The sequence below is a fragment of the Quercus robur genome, chromosome 12, assembly GCF_932294415.1.
Source record: "Quercus robur chromosome 12, dhQueRobu3.1, whole genome shotgun sequence".
In the NCBI taxonomy this organism is placed as follows: Eukaryota; Viridiplantae; Streptophyta; class Magnoliopsida; order Fagales; family Fagaceae; genus Quercus; species Quercus robur.
The window spans coordinates 40,628,170-40,641,272 of record NC_065545.1 but is presented as its reverse complement, the minus strand read 5'-3'; the positions used below and the strand labels follow the sequence as shown (position 1 = coordinate 40,641,272).

Below are 13,103 nucleotides of genomic sequence, written 5' to 3'. Positions count from 1 at the left end.
GGGTCTGAGTTGAATATTAACAGTAGCTGTTTTTTGGCACCGTCAAAATCGGACCATTGTGTCTTGTATGAGTAGGTGGTCTTAATCTTTGGGCTGACCAAGACCCAAGTTAGAGTCAAAATCTTGTTACCAAACTAAAATATGAGTTAAGAAATTCAAGTATGTTTGTAGAAGGTGTTAAACATCACGCTTGTTCAACAAAGGTTCCTCGTATTAAATATATTATGAACGTGATGACTGATGTGCACTAGCGCACCCAATTATAGTCCAATTAGTCAGTACTGATAGTGCTCCCTGCCAACCACAGCTCTCACACCCCCTACTCACTTGTTTGCTTATTATTAATAAATTGTATATATATAAAAATAAATTATGTGAATATGTGTCTGTTTTGAAATTGTTTATTTCCCTAGTTTATTTGTATAGTAGTATTTATTAAAAAAAAAAAATGCTGTAATTTTTAATAACTTTTATATTAAATGTGTCACAAAAATGTCAAAGTTAGTTTGTTTCAAAAATAAAAATAAAAACTAAATTATTTGTTAAAAAGTAAAAAGCAAAAACTTTTCACCAATTCCCAAACTCACATAATAATAATAATAATAATAATAATAACAATTGTGGGGGATTTTTTCCCGCGTACACTCAGCTCATTGTCCGTTTTGGAGAGTCAAGCCCGCACGAATTTAATTGTCCTCGTCCCCGAGTGTGGGTGTGGCTGAGTGGTACACCATGCCTTGCTCCAAGGGCTTATAAAGCATGTGTGGGGCGCTTCTCTAACCAATGTGGGACTGCACTCAAAGTCTTCCCACACTCGGGGACAAGGACAAATCCGTGCAGGCTTAACTTCCCAAAGCGGACAATGAGCTGAGTGTGCGCGGGAAAAATCCCCCACATTTAAAAGCGACAAATCCGTGCGGGCTTGACTCCTCAAAACGGACAATGAGCTGAGTGTGCGCCGGAAAAATCCCCCACAACAATAATAATAGCTAAATCAAATGGAGAGTCTAAAATAGATCATATTAGAATAATGTTAGAGACATAACTATCTTCATAACTTGATAAGATAGCATAAGGTAATTAGAGTACCCCCCCCCCCCCTCCCCACTTCAAGTACACTTCGGGTGGTGGGTTTAATTAATGGATTTGAAAAACATGTTTTGAAAATTTTGAAGGTTTTAAATTCTATCCACCACAATATTAGTACATAATATTTTCAAAATGTCTCATGCATGAACAAAACGTGGAATAATCTTTACCAAAAAATGTCATACCACTCCCTATTGTGATATATTAAAATTTTTTTTTAGGGATTATTACAACTTTTTAAAAACATATATAGATAGGTATTACTTCTACTAAAATAAAAATCCCTCTTACTTGGTCATGCTATAGTACTTCCTCACATCAACTTGTGCAAAAAATTTTGTCTATTTTAATATAAGAACCTACTTTTTCCTATTTTACATAACTAATTTTCAAAAACATCTGAAAGTTCAAAAACGTGTATAAACACCCTTGAACGTTTAGACCCCCAAATTACAACTTAACTAATTCAAGCATTATGTCAAACAACTAGTGTGCGGAAACTTAACATAAACTATAATATGGAATTGGTAAAAACTATCTAAGCCAAATTAAAACACAATCCACAGCAGAAAATAAAAAGGCAAAGATAGAGAGAAAGGAAGATGCAAACACAAAGACAACACGCGATGTGTTATCGAAGAGGAAACCGAAACCCTCGGCGTAAAACCTCTCCGCCGCCCTCCAAGTGGTAAACAATCCACTAGAAAATACAGTTGGGATACATGGACAGCAATAGACCCTCCAAGCCTAATCTACCCAGTGCACCTAAACCCTCCAAGCTTTTTGCTCCAACGAGGTTGCGCCGAACCTATTTCTTTTCTAGCTTCCCGGATTCCGCTACTAGACCGTAGCATCAACCAATGAAGATTGGTTCCTTCCTAACTGCTTCCCAGAAATCCAAACAGCTCTCTCACGGTAATGATAATGGTGAGAACCAGGTTTGGTATAATGCCTCTCAAGGATTTGACAATGGAGAGGAAAAGAGTTGAGGAATTTGAAGAGACTCTAATGTATAGATTGTGGGTGAATCAATCTTGTTTTTCTTTAGGGTTTCTCTCTCAAAATTCTCTCTGGAAGCTCTCTTACAATCATGGGTAAAAGGGGTATTTATACTGGAGTGGGAGAGGAATGTGAAACTTCAGGTTTTACAAAACAGGGGTGGCTCGCGGCTTGACCTCGCGGCTTGACTAAGTCGCGAGATCCAGTCGCGAGATAACCGTATGGCCAGTTATCCTGTTTTGTCTTGTAGTGCTCCAGTTAGCATGACTGTTCACCTTCTGGCATGCTTGGCACGTGTGCTGCGTTTGGCGGCTTGCAGCCGTGAGTCACCCGCGAGGCCAAGCCGCGAGTCTCTGTTTTCTTGCACACTCTTGAGCAAACTTCACTCTATCTCACTCACTACCCTTACATCAAACCCACCTAAATACAGGGTTACTAAATGCTGAATTACAAGCAAATTTGACACGGAATAAAGCCAATTAGATGGTTGAATAAATTCAACCTTACAACATCTACATCAAATTATTTATTTTACACTATATTTCATTAAAATATTATTTCATTATCAATTATTTGTGTATATAAGTAAAGAAAGTATTAAAAAATAGATTTACATAATTACATGTGAACAGTAATCGTGTATTCATGTAAATATACACAGTTACTGTAGCAACAATGTAGAGCACTCATATAAATGCTTGTTGTGGGGTCAGAGAACTTATGACCCGGCCCACTTTCCACTAGGGCCCAGGGCCCGTGTCGAGGAAAGTAGTTGCCGATGACAAGTAGTGAAAGACCAAATAGCCTATAGATGCAGCCGAGGATGACTCTGTCCTCGGCATCCCAAGACTTCGAAAGGAAGAGCGACATGTCGTCAAAGGCAACCTCCAAGGTGCTTTCAGAAGAAAAGGCGAGTAGAATGGGACTCGCATGGGAGTACGAAGTGGGAGTGGTTCAAGGAAAAGACGTCACCTCCGCATTGAATGCGCCCACAAACGTCCTAGCTGTATTAATGGGAAAAGACTCAAGTAGGTACCTGCCTGACCAACAGATGGAGGGTCAGGATCAACTGAGAAGGGCTATATAATGTGAAGGCTTATGCGCCAAAAAGGGGCTGGGAAAAAGGCCAAGAACAAGAGCCTCCAGGCCATGCCGAGGAAAAAGACTTCTTGAGCAAACATCTAAGAACATTAAACTCCATGGACAAGATCCATGGACAACTTTAGCTCGTCTCTACGTAACCGCCATGGGTACCACGACTAACCTCGGTCCGGTGACCAAAGCCTAGCCTTTCAAGCCCACGCTCTACAAATTATATTATTTGGGCCTTTAACGTACGAACCCAATACCATTTTGGGGTCGTTATAAATTGAGTCCTTACACTTGTATAATAGAAAAATGACCAAGTTTTGGCCAACCAAACCCAAAATTCACTCATGTGTTAGGCCATGCAAAGTTATGTAAAAATACATGGTTGCTACTTGCTACAGTAATTGTGTAAATTTATACTAAAACTATTCATCGTATTTTTTTTTTTTTTTTTTTTTTTTTAATTTCTTTATGTATTTCAATAATGAAGGAAGATAGTGGATGGTAGTTGCTGTATTTGAAGAAAGATAATTTTTTTAAAAAAATCAAAAGAAATTGATATTTTAATAAAATGTAAAGTTTTATGTGAAAATAGTTTTTTGTAATTTCTTGTGTTTGTTAGTATTAATAAAAAAATTGAATTTGATAAGGATAAGGTGTAAAACTCATTTTTTGCACCATTCAATAAGAGATTGTTACATTAGTTTTATACTTAAAACTCAATACATCCCATTACATATAATAACATCTCAATAAATTTATAGTTAAGTTGGATTTTCAATCATTCTCCAAAAAAAAAAAAAAAAAGTTGGATTTTCAAATAATTATTAGAATTGATTGAGTGTGGTTGTATCTATTCTTTAATATGTAATATGATGATATGGCATGTTGAGATCAGAGGAGTAAAACTTAGGTTTTACACCATATCCTTATAGAATTTAATCTTTAAAAAAAAACGGTTCATAAGAAAATTATCTCTTTACTTCCCATATTTAACTTAGTAAGAGATAAAGTTGTTTTCTACTATAATTTTTTGAAAAACAACTTCATCTCTTGTGAAGCTAAATAAGAGAAGTCAAAATATTGTTTTACAACTCATTTTAAGGTTGCTAGGAAAATGAGATAGTTTTTCTAGAAAATATTATTTAGAAAATGATTCATTTTTTTGGAAAAATGTTAATGTCAAAACAAATGTAGCGATGGTATAAAATAAATAGTCTGATATTTAGTGTTTTAAAAAGTAAGTATATGAAATAGAAAAAAAGGTTCTCATACTAAAATAGACAAAAATATTTGCACAAGTTGATATGAATACTCTAAATTTATAAAGTTAACTTAATTAATATGAGTGGTTTTTGAGATTGAATGCACTAAATTTAGCTTTTAAGGTTCTTTTTTGCTCTTTTTTTTTTTTTTTTTAATTTTGATTTAATATTAGGGATAATTACACATAACCCACCTGTGGTTTGGGCGAAAATCACCTTGCCAACCCGTGGTTTGAAAAGTGTCACTTAACCCACCTGTGGTATGTTTCCGTCAATCTCCGTAACCCACCTCAAGCCCAGCCGTTACAAAAACACCTCTTAACCCCAAAACACAACATAACGCGAATCAAAACACCAAAAACTCAGAAACTTTTCGAGAGAGAGACCTGTGGTGATATCAACGTGTTCTTCATGGTTTGGAGTGTCTGGAGGGGGAGAAAACATAAGTTTTGCAACATCGAAGCTAGGGAAGGTAGTTTCAGTAAAAAAAATCAAGATATTTGTGTCTGTTCTCGATTTAGGGTTTCAGATTTTGTTCAAGTGCTAAAACAAAAAATAGCACAAAAATGAAAGAAAAACAAGATCAAAAGGGAGAGTTTTGTGAAAATTAATATTTGAACCCTATATTCAACACTCCTAATTTCACCTCTCCCTGTAATCAAAACTCGTATATTTGGACCCTATATTCTAAAGACCCCCTTTGTTTTCACCTCTCCTTGTATTCAAAACCTCGATGGATTAAACCGCAACCGGCATAAGAGCCTTGAGCATTTGGATGAAGGAGACAGAGAGGTAGATGTAGGTGGAGTTAGAGAACCAGAGGGAAAGGGAGTACAGAGCTCCAATGGGTACCACAGATTTGAGGTAAAGGTCACAAGTCATGGTGGATGGGAGTTCCACGACCTTGAAAACTTTGATGAGAACTGGGTTTTTGATTTTTTGGAACTGGGTTTTTTGATTTTTAGGAACTGGGTTTTTAGGATGGGTACTTTGATTTTTAGGAACTGGGTTTTTAGGATGGCTACCACGAAACCCAGACAAAATCCAGCCATCCACCACAAAACAAACCAAAATCCATTACCACAAACCCACTACCACGGCCAAAATCTACCACCATCAAACCCACAAACCATTAAACCCGAAACCCACATTGAACACGGCGAAACCCACGGCTTGGGTTGGCGAGAGTAAGGGTCGGCGGCGAGTGGAGGAATACGTTTGGGTAGGGGAGTTGGGCCGCCGGTGAGGAGTGGAGGAAGATCGGTGAGCTGGGTCAGCGGAATGGGCTACGGAGATTGGCGAGCTGGGTCGGCAGAAGGGCTGGATCGGAGCTGGAGAGGCGAGCTGGGTTTATGGTGGATGGGCTTGTGCATATCGGCGATGGAGGAAAAGAGAGAAACTCAGTGGGAAGATGTGAGGAGAGAGACGGCTGAGATGAAATGAAAGAAAAGGAAGAAAAAAATAAGGAAAAAAAATCATTAAAATAATAAGAGTAGTGTGAACGTGCTAATACAAATTTTTTTTTTTTGGTATGTTCTTCATGTTCAAAATTTGTGTGAATATAGAGAGACAAATACCACTTTTTAATCTTGTTTCTCTTCTATTTTTGTGCTATTTTTTGTTTTGGGAGGAGAGAGATATAAAATTTGAGCAAAAATATCTATTTACCCCTAATTTTAACAGAGGTGGGTTACGGAAAACAAACGGAACATACCTCAGGTGGGTTAAGTGACACTTTTCAAACCACGGGTAGGCAAGGTGATTTTCGCCCAAACCACAGGTGGGTTATCTGTAATTATCCCTTAATATTATAATGTTTAAAAGTGAAATAAAAATATAGTAAAATAAAATAAATTTTTTTTTAAAGATAAAGTAGAATAATATTTAAAAGGAAGATGGGTATAACATCCTAATTTTTAAGGATAAATTGACTGGTGTAAGTGCCTTACCTAAACGATAACGATACTTCTACAGTGACACACAATCTATCCATCCCAAAATACGCGCAATTTGCGGTGACAGCGTGGGTGGTCCATTCCGCCACATCTGAATCTCTTCTTACTGAAGCCGAAACTTAAGGACAAGACAAAGAAAAAAAAAAAAAAAAAAAAAAACAACAAAAATCCATAACAGAAAAGAAAACAAAAAACGTAAAAAAAAGCTAACAAGAATATATCATCCACCAGCTCCTAGATTGAAGCTTCACTCTGATCCCTGTGCTCGTCTCATTCTCCATTTTTTTTCCCCCACAAAAGGGTAAGTCTCTCTTTTTCTTTCTTGTCTTTTATTATTATTATTTTTTTTTTTGCTGTCTTCGGATTCAGATCTGAGCTGCTGAGATTAATTGTTGGGTTTTTTGATAATGGGTTTTCGTTATTGTTGAATTTTGTGAGGGGTGTGATATGGGTACTGACGTGTTTTTGTTGCGTGTGTGTAAGATGTCTGATTGTGAAGTGTGTCAATGTCGTTCGGATGTGTTTTTTTTTCTTTCTTCATGTGGGTATTCGTAGAAATTTAGGAATCTGGATTTGGGGAACAACTTCTTACGTACAAGGTCAATTCTTGCTTTGCGTAACTCAGATGTGATCTAATAATTAAAAATATAAATAAATACGAAAGGATCTGATTGTGACTTTTTCTCTTAAGCAGAAACAAGGGAATAAGATGACTTGCAGAAGATAATTTTGATACCCCACTAAGATCTCAAATTATGTTTAAGAGCTTTATGTTTGTTCTAATCAATATTGAGGAATGCATATATCATGTGTGGAATAATATGAAGTTGTGGTTTTAATCTTTTTGACTTTTTGTAAAATTAAGTGTTATGTTTCAATGTTGGGCCTTAGTGCGATGGAAAGTGGTTTCCACCAAAAGTGACCGGATGAAGGTTTGAGTCTGGGAATTAAAGTTTGTGAAAAAAAATTGGTAGTTAGGTTGCCTACAAATCACCTCTCCTAAACTCCGCAAAAGTGGAAGTTTTAGGCACTGGGTACAATCTTTACGCTCCATCCTCATTGGGCGCTGGATCTATCTTTAATGTGATATGCCTTAAATGAATCCCTTGTGTTGTGTTACTAACTTTTTTCAAGTTGCTAGGTGTTACCTTCCTCACCCACATATGTACACAAATAAAGTGGTGGAGGATGCTATGATCTTTTCTCATGACACCTAAGTAATGCAACTGTCAGGTGGCTTTAATCGGTAAAGAGTTATGAGACTGTAAATACAACCTGGAATGTTAATTTTTATGCTCTAGAAAAGGATGAAATATTGATAACTTGTGAATGGGAAGCATTTTATAGACAGGGAGTAAGATATCTATATGGAGATGAAAGGTCATGCTAGCTATAGCTGGTTTCCAATATCTATATGGAGATGAAAGGTCATGCTATATAGCTGGTTTTCAAATGGATTAATTACCTGCTATTTTTATATGATTGGAAGGTTCCAACTTAATATCAAATTCATAAGTAATTACTTCTGGTTGGGTGGGCTTATATTCTTTGAATTGATTTTACACCTAAGAGTGTCTCTGGTTAATTTTTCTGCAGTGCTCTGCTTCAAATCAGATTTACATGTTTTGCAATTTATGGCTGGTAACCATATTATATTAAAAGGAAAATTGATATGTTCCAAGCAAGTCAAAAGAAATCTCTTGCTCCCTTGCTTGTATACTTTTAAAATATTTTTACAACTCTCTTCTTTGTTGAGTAAAAGTGTTTTGAGGGGGGTTGTTCAATGTATGCTATGATAGATTTTGGGCAATGTAATTTTTTATTTTGTTTAGGTTCATTTTAGACTTTTGTACCATTACAGAATAAGTTTGATGATGTTCAAGTTATTTATAAACTATGCAAATATGTTATATTGTGATTCAGTTGGGGTATGTGTAAATATTCTCTTAAATACATATCATAATAAGTTCAATTTATTCATAATAATACAGGTGAATTCAGAACTTAGGTGTAACTACTCCTCTCTCATAGTTTTTGTGCAATTACTTTTGGTGCTATTCTTGCTTATGCACTTGAAGAAACATTTCTTCAAGTGAGTGAAGGTTGGATTTTGTAGTGAATGTTAACCTATGACTCTAGTCTTGACTATTGTAAGTGCATCTTTATCGTGAAAGAAGATGATGCTTAGTGTCAGGGTCCGCTGCCTTATGAAATTACCATAGCTTGCTTGTGATATTGTCCATGTCTGCCTCTCTCATCTTCACCCCCACCCTCCCCCCTTTGAACCCAAACTCTCTCTATCCCCAATCCTATTGCTTGTTGGTTTCTGTTTTGGGTCTCATTGGCCCACCACTATTTGTAGCCAAGCTGCACTGGACCATCAGTAGTTATCCATGGTTGTCTTGCTCTTCCAACCTTTTAGTATTTAAATGAGCTGAAATTTACAGAAATCCACATGTTTTCTGATATTGTCTCACAAAATGATCCTAACTATGGTTCATTGTGCATCTAAAGGTTGGAGCAAAAGAAGTAATGAAGAGTTCTTTGATATTAGCTTAAATGAAGAAATTGTTTGGTGGAATCTTTTTGCCCACGCTCCTTACTCAAGATTCCTACACAAAATTTCTCTTTCTTGTATATGAAAATAATGTGTCCATATGGTGTATATCTTTATCTTTGCATTTGCAGTGACCTGCTTGAAGTGGTAGTTTCATATGGAGCCTCATGATTTCTTTGCAGTTTTCATATACTTGCTGCCTAAAAAATTTTAGACATGTCCATTTGGGAACATCTTATTTGCTTTTTGCTGAAAGTGTGTGAAATTATACTTGTATTTTGAAAAAGTGAGAAAAAGTAAGAAAAAGTGAGATTTTAAAAAGCTATGCATAAAAGTTAAAAGCTGAGCTTATAAGCTCTAACCAAACAGACATAGTTATTGTTCACCTGCTTAGAAAATGATATGTAGTGTAGCACTTAGCCTGGTTGATTCATCATGGTGAGTGTAGACATCTGTATCGCATTGATTCCAGTGTTATCCAACTCCCAGTAGCCGTCTATTAACCCTTGTTGATGATTGCTTAATTGGTAAGCAACCTGATTATACTGCTATAGTGATACATAGACATTGAGATATCACCCTTTTATCATAATTGTTCTCCTGGTGATAGTTCTGTTTATTCATCATGTATCATTTATAAACACACACACATGCGGAGAGAGGGAGAGATAGAGAGCTACTCTGCTGCCCTTTGCAATTATAACATCATTCTTCTATAGCTGGCAATAGACATCTGTATTGCATTGATTCCAATGTTATCTAACTCCCAGTAGCCTTCAATTAACCCTTATTGATGATTGGCTAATCAGTAAGCAACCTGATTATACTGCTAAAGTGATACATAGACATTGAGATATCACCCTTTTATCATAATTGTTCTCCTGGTGATAGCTCTGTTTATTCATCATGTATCATTTATAAACACACACACACACACACACACATGCGGAGAGAGGGAGAGAGAGAGCTACTCCGCTGCCCTTTGCAATTATAACATCATTCTTCTAAAGCTAGCAATAAACTTATTCTTACAAAAAGAAAGCAATACGCTTCTGCATCTTTTGCCTGCCTGATTGTTCACCTTATCTATAAAATCCTGTCTGGATCAAACCTGTTCACCTGTCATCTCTTGAATAAAAATTTCAGGTTCGCTGAGGAAGGTAGTGCATAAGCCATGGTTCTTGACAGCATTCTATCTTCTCCTCATCGTAGGTCACCATCATTCAGGAAGCAATTCTCGCGGGATGATTCATTAAGCTGGCCAACACTCCTTCAAAGGCACCGCTTCCTCTTAACAGCTCTAGTTCTCCTAGCTTTCCTATGCATTGTGTATCTTTATTTTGCTGTCACTTTAGGTGCTTCTGGATCATGTTCTGATTTAAAGGGTGCTCAGAAAGAGTCGTGTTTGGATGCAAAAGCTTCTGTGGGCAATGGAAAATTGAAATTCCTTTGACATGTAGATGATAATTATAGTCGGAAAGCATTTCCATCCTTGGTTCTTTTCGATTCTAAGGAGATTGAATTTAACCATACTTTTAAAATTGCAATAGGTTGTTTGCTGTTTTTGAACTCAATTGTCCTGAATCTTATATATGAGAAATGTAACAAAAATTTCATTTGGAGACTATATAGCAAAAATTTCATTTGGAGACTGTAATAACTTTGATGTGATTATATAGTTTTTTATAAGCTAATGTAAGTTCTTTGAAAGAATTCAAGGGCCATCCTTTTGTGATGATTACTGGGGATTCAAGTCAGTCCAGCATAACCGGAGAATGAATTAACCGTACCTCCCCTGGGTTGATTTGTGGGAGTGGGTAAGAAAGTACCTTATTTATATACAATTGGAATTTCTTTACGCAATTTATTAATAACAAGCTCATGAGAAAATAGGGATGGACTTGCAATTACTAGAGAATTGAAGTGTAGTTCTTAACTATTTATATAGGAGTCTGATATAAAAGAGGCAATTGAAGTCTGGGGTGACAAAGCCTCAACTGTTAATGGGATGTATTCTGTTGCCCTTGGGACTCGTCCTCTTTTTTTGGTTGTATTACAGGAGCTAGTAATCATATGGTGGTGCAATTCCAGTTATGATTTAGTTGGTGTGGTGGTTCTGGTGTCAACAAGGATTTGGTATGAGCGTTGCCTCGATAATGGCTATTGTGGTTGGTGAATTGGTGATAACTCTGATGATAATTATGGTGGTTGTGGGAATGATAGTGATAGTGATGATAGTGTTAACATGTAAACATTGTATACAAAAAACAATAGACAAAAGATTTGAGATATAAGGATCTCGGTGAAGAAAATTAACAATTGATTACGATAAAATGTTTCGAAGTGATACAAAAATATACTTGATATATGTTTCAAAGTGATACTATATATATATATATATATATATATATATATATATTTACCACATTAAGAGTTAAGATGTTAAACCAACGCAACAAGAATAATTTTGACAATCGAATTAAAAAAAAAAAAAAAAAATTGAATTGAGTTTGTGTGCAACAACATTAATAATTCCTGCAAAAATATTATGAGCATGGTGCCCATGAAAGATGGTACAAAACTTTAGTCGTCAATGTCTCATTTAAAAAAAAAAAAAAAAAAAAAAAAATCCAACCATTAGAAAAAGAAAATTGATAAGTCGGTTCAGACTAATTTCTTTTTATTATTTATTTATTTATTGAAGTTGAAACTTGTGAGGACACGATTTGTAACGACCCGTAACAGTGTTGGGTTCGTACGTAAAAAGGCCCAAACAATATGATTTGTAGAGCGTGGGATTGAAAGGCTAGGCCTTGGTCACCAGACGGTGGTTTTTCGTGATATTCATACATGGATAAATAGTGTTCGTCCTAGGAGTTTTTCTCCTGGAGGCGGGTTGGGAGGCTCTGGTTTTTTGCCATTTTTCCCAGCCCTCTCTCTGGATTGCTTACTTTTTCTTTTATACTAGCATGTGTTCCTTATCTTTCGTCAACGTGTAGGGTCGACTTTTCCAAGGCTGATACTTGTCCCATCAGCCCATGTCCAAAGTGGTTGGACGTGGCTGTAAAAGCTGGAGAGTATGGCTCTGTCAGGTGCAAAGTATTGAATGGTAGTAAGGGCAGCTTTCCCTGGTCGTTATTTTTTTTTTTCCAGCGTATCCTTCTCTATTGACCTAGATATTTTAGATTTTTCCCAAACTACTCCTATACCGTTTTTGCCTTTCCCTCCAGTGAGACCTCGGACATGCCGAGGACTGAATCATCCTCGGCTGTGTCCCAAAACTATTCTGTACTTGTATTACTGAGCCTAGGCTATAACCTTCCTCGACTCGGGCCTTTGGGCCCTAATGAATAAATGGGCCAGGGCCATATATTATGGGGCCCCACAAAACTAATTTCTAAATCAAAAGCAAGTGGGTAGTAATTTAATTGGTAAAATCTCTTACAATTATCATATAAATTAGATAAAAGAAATTAAAATTGTATCGTATCTAGAAATCAAAAGTAGAAAAAAGATGATATAAATTGGAAAACGACTAGGAAGCAGTAACGTGTGAAGAAAAGAAATGAAAGCGAAAGAACGTGTGTCACAAGACATTAATACTCATTCAACTTGCAATTTTTAGGTTTCAAAGAATTGAATAGAAAATAAGAGAAAAGATTAATCACTCTACCTCAGTGAAAAATTTAGTGTCTCTCTATCTTAGCCAACATCAGGATCTTAATCAATGATTGCTTTCTCACTCATCTTCATACTTCTTTTGACTATATCTCTTTTCTCTCTTGTCAATTGTTCTAGGGAAGCATTGGTTTGATGGTGCTTGTGGTGAGATTGAGTTACTGATGTGCTTGTATGGAGATTATTAGTGGCAATTTTGTGTGCTTTGTCTATGGATTTTGATGATTCATGGTAGGTTGGGTTGGATTTGGCTTTCGAAGTAGTTGTGGTGGCTTAGTAAGGGGTTTTTGGTGGAGATTCATAGGTTTCATGGTGGTTGGATGGTTCAACCTAAAAGGTGGGTGTTCATAGTGTAGGTTGATGCTAATCAAACTTGTCAAGTTAGTAATAAGAGCAACAACAAATAAGAGCAACGAGGGAGGTGGGGTAGATGAGTGAAATTAAGTTAAGGGAGTCTTGCAAGCCTTGAAG

General features: G+C 36.3%; 1 long non-coding RNA gene across 1 annotated transcript; it reads left to right on the top strand.

Moving 5' to 3' along the window:
- Nucleotides 1-6,376: 6,376 nt before the first annotated feature.
- On the top strand, nucleotides 6,377-10,676 carry LOC126709429 (uncharacterized). The gene is made up of 2 exons (XR_007649386.1): nucleotides 6,377-6,698; nucleotides 10,101-10,676. It is a non-coding gene; the product is annotated as an uncharacterized LOC126709429 (long non-coding RNA).
- Nucleotides 10,677-13,103: the final 2,427 nt, after the last annotated feature.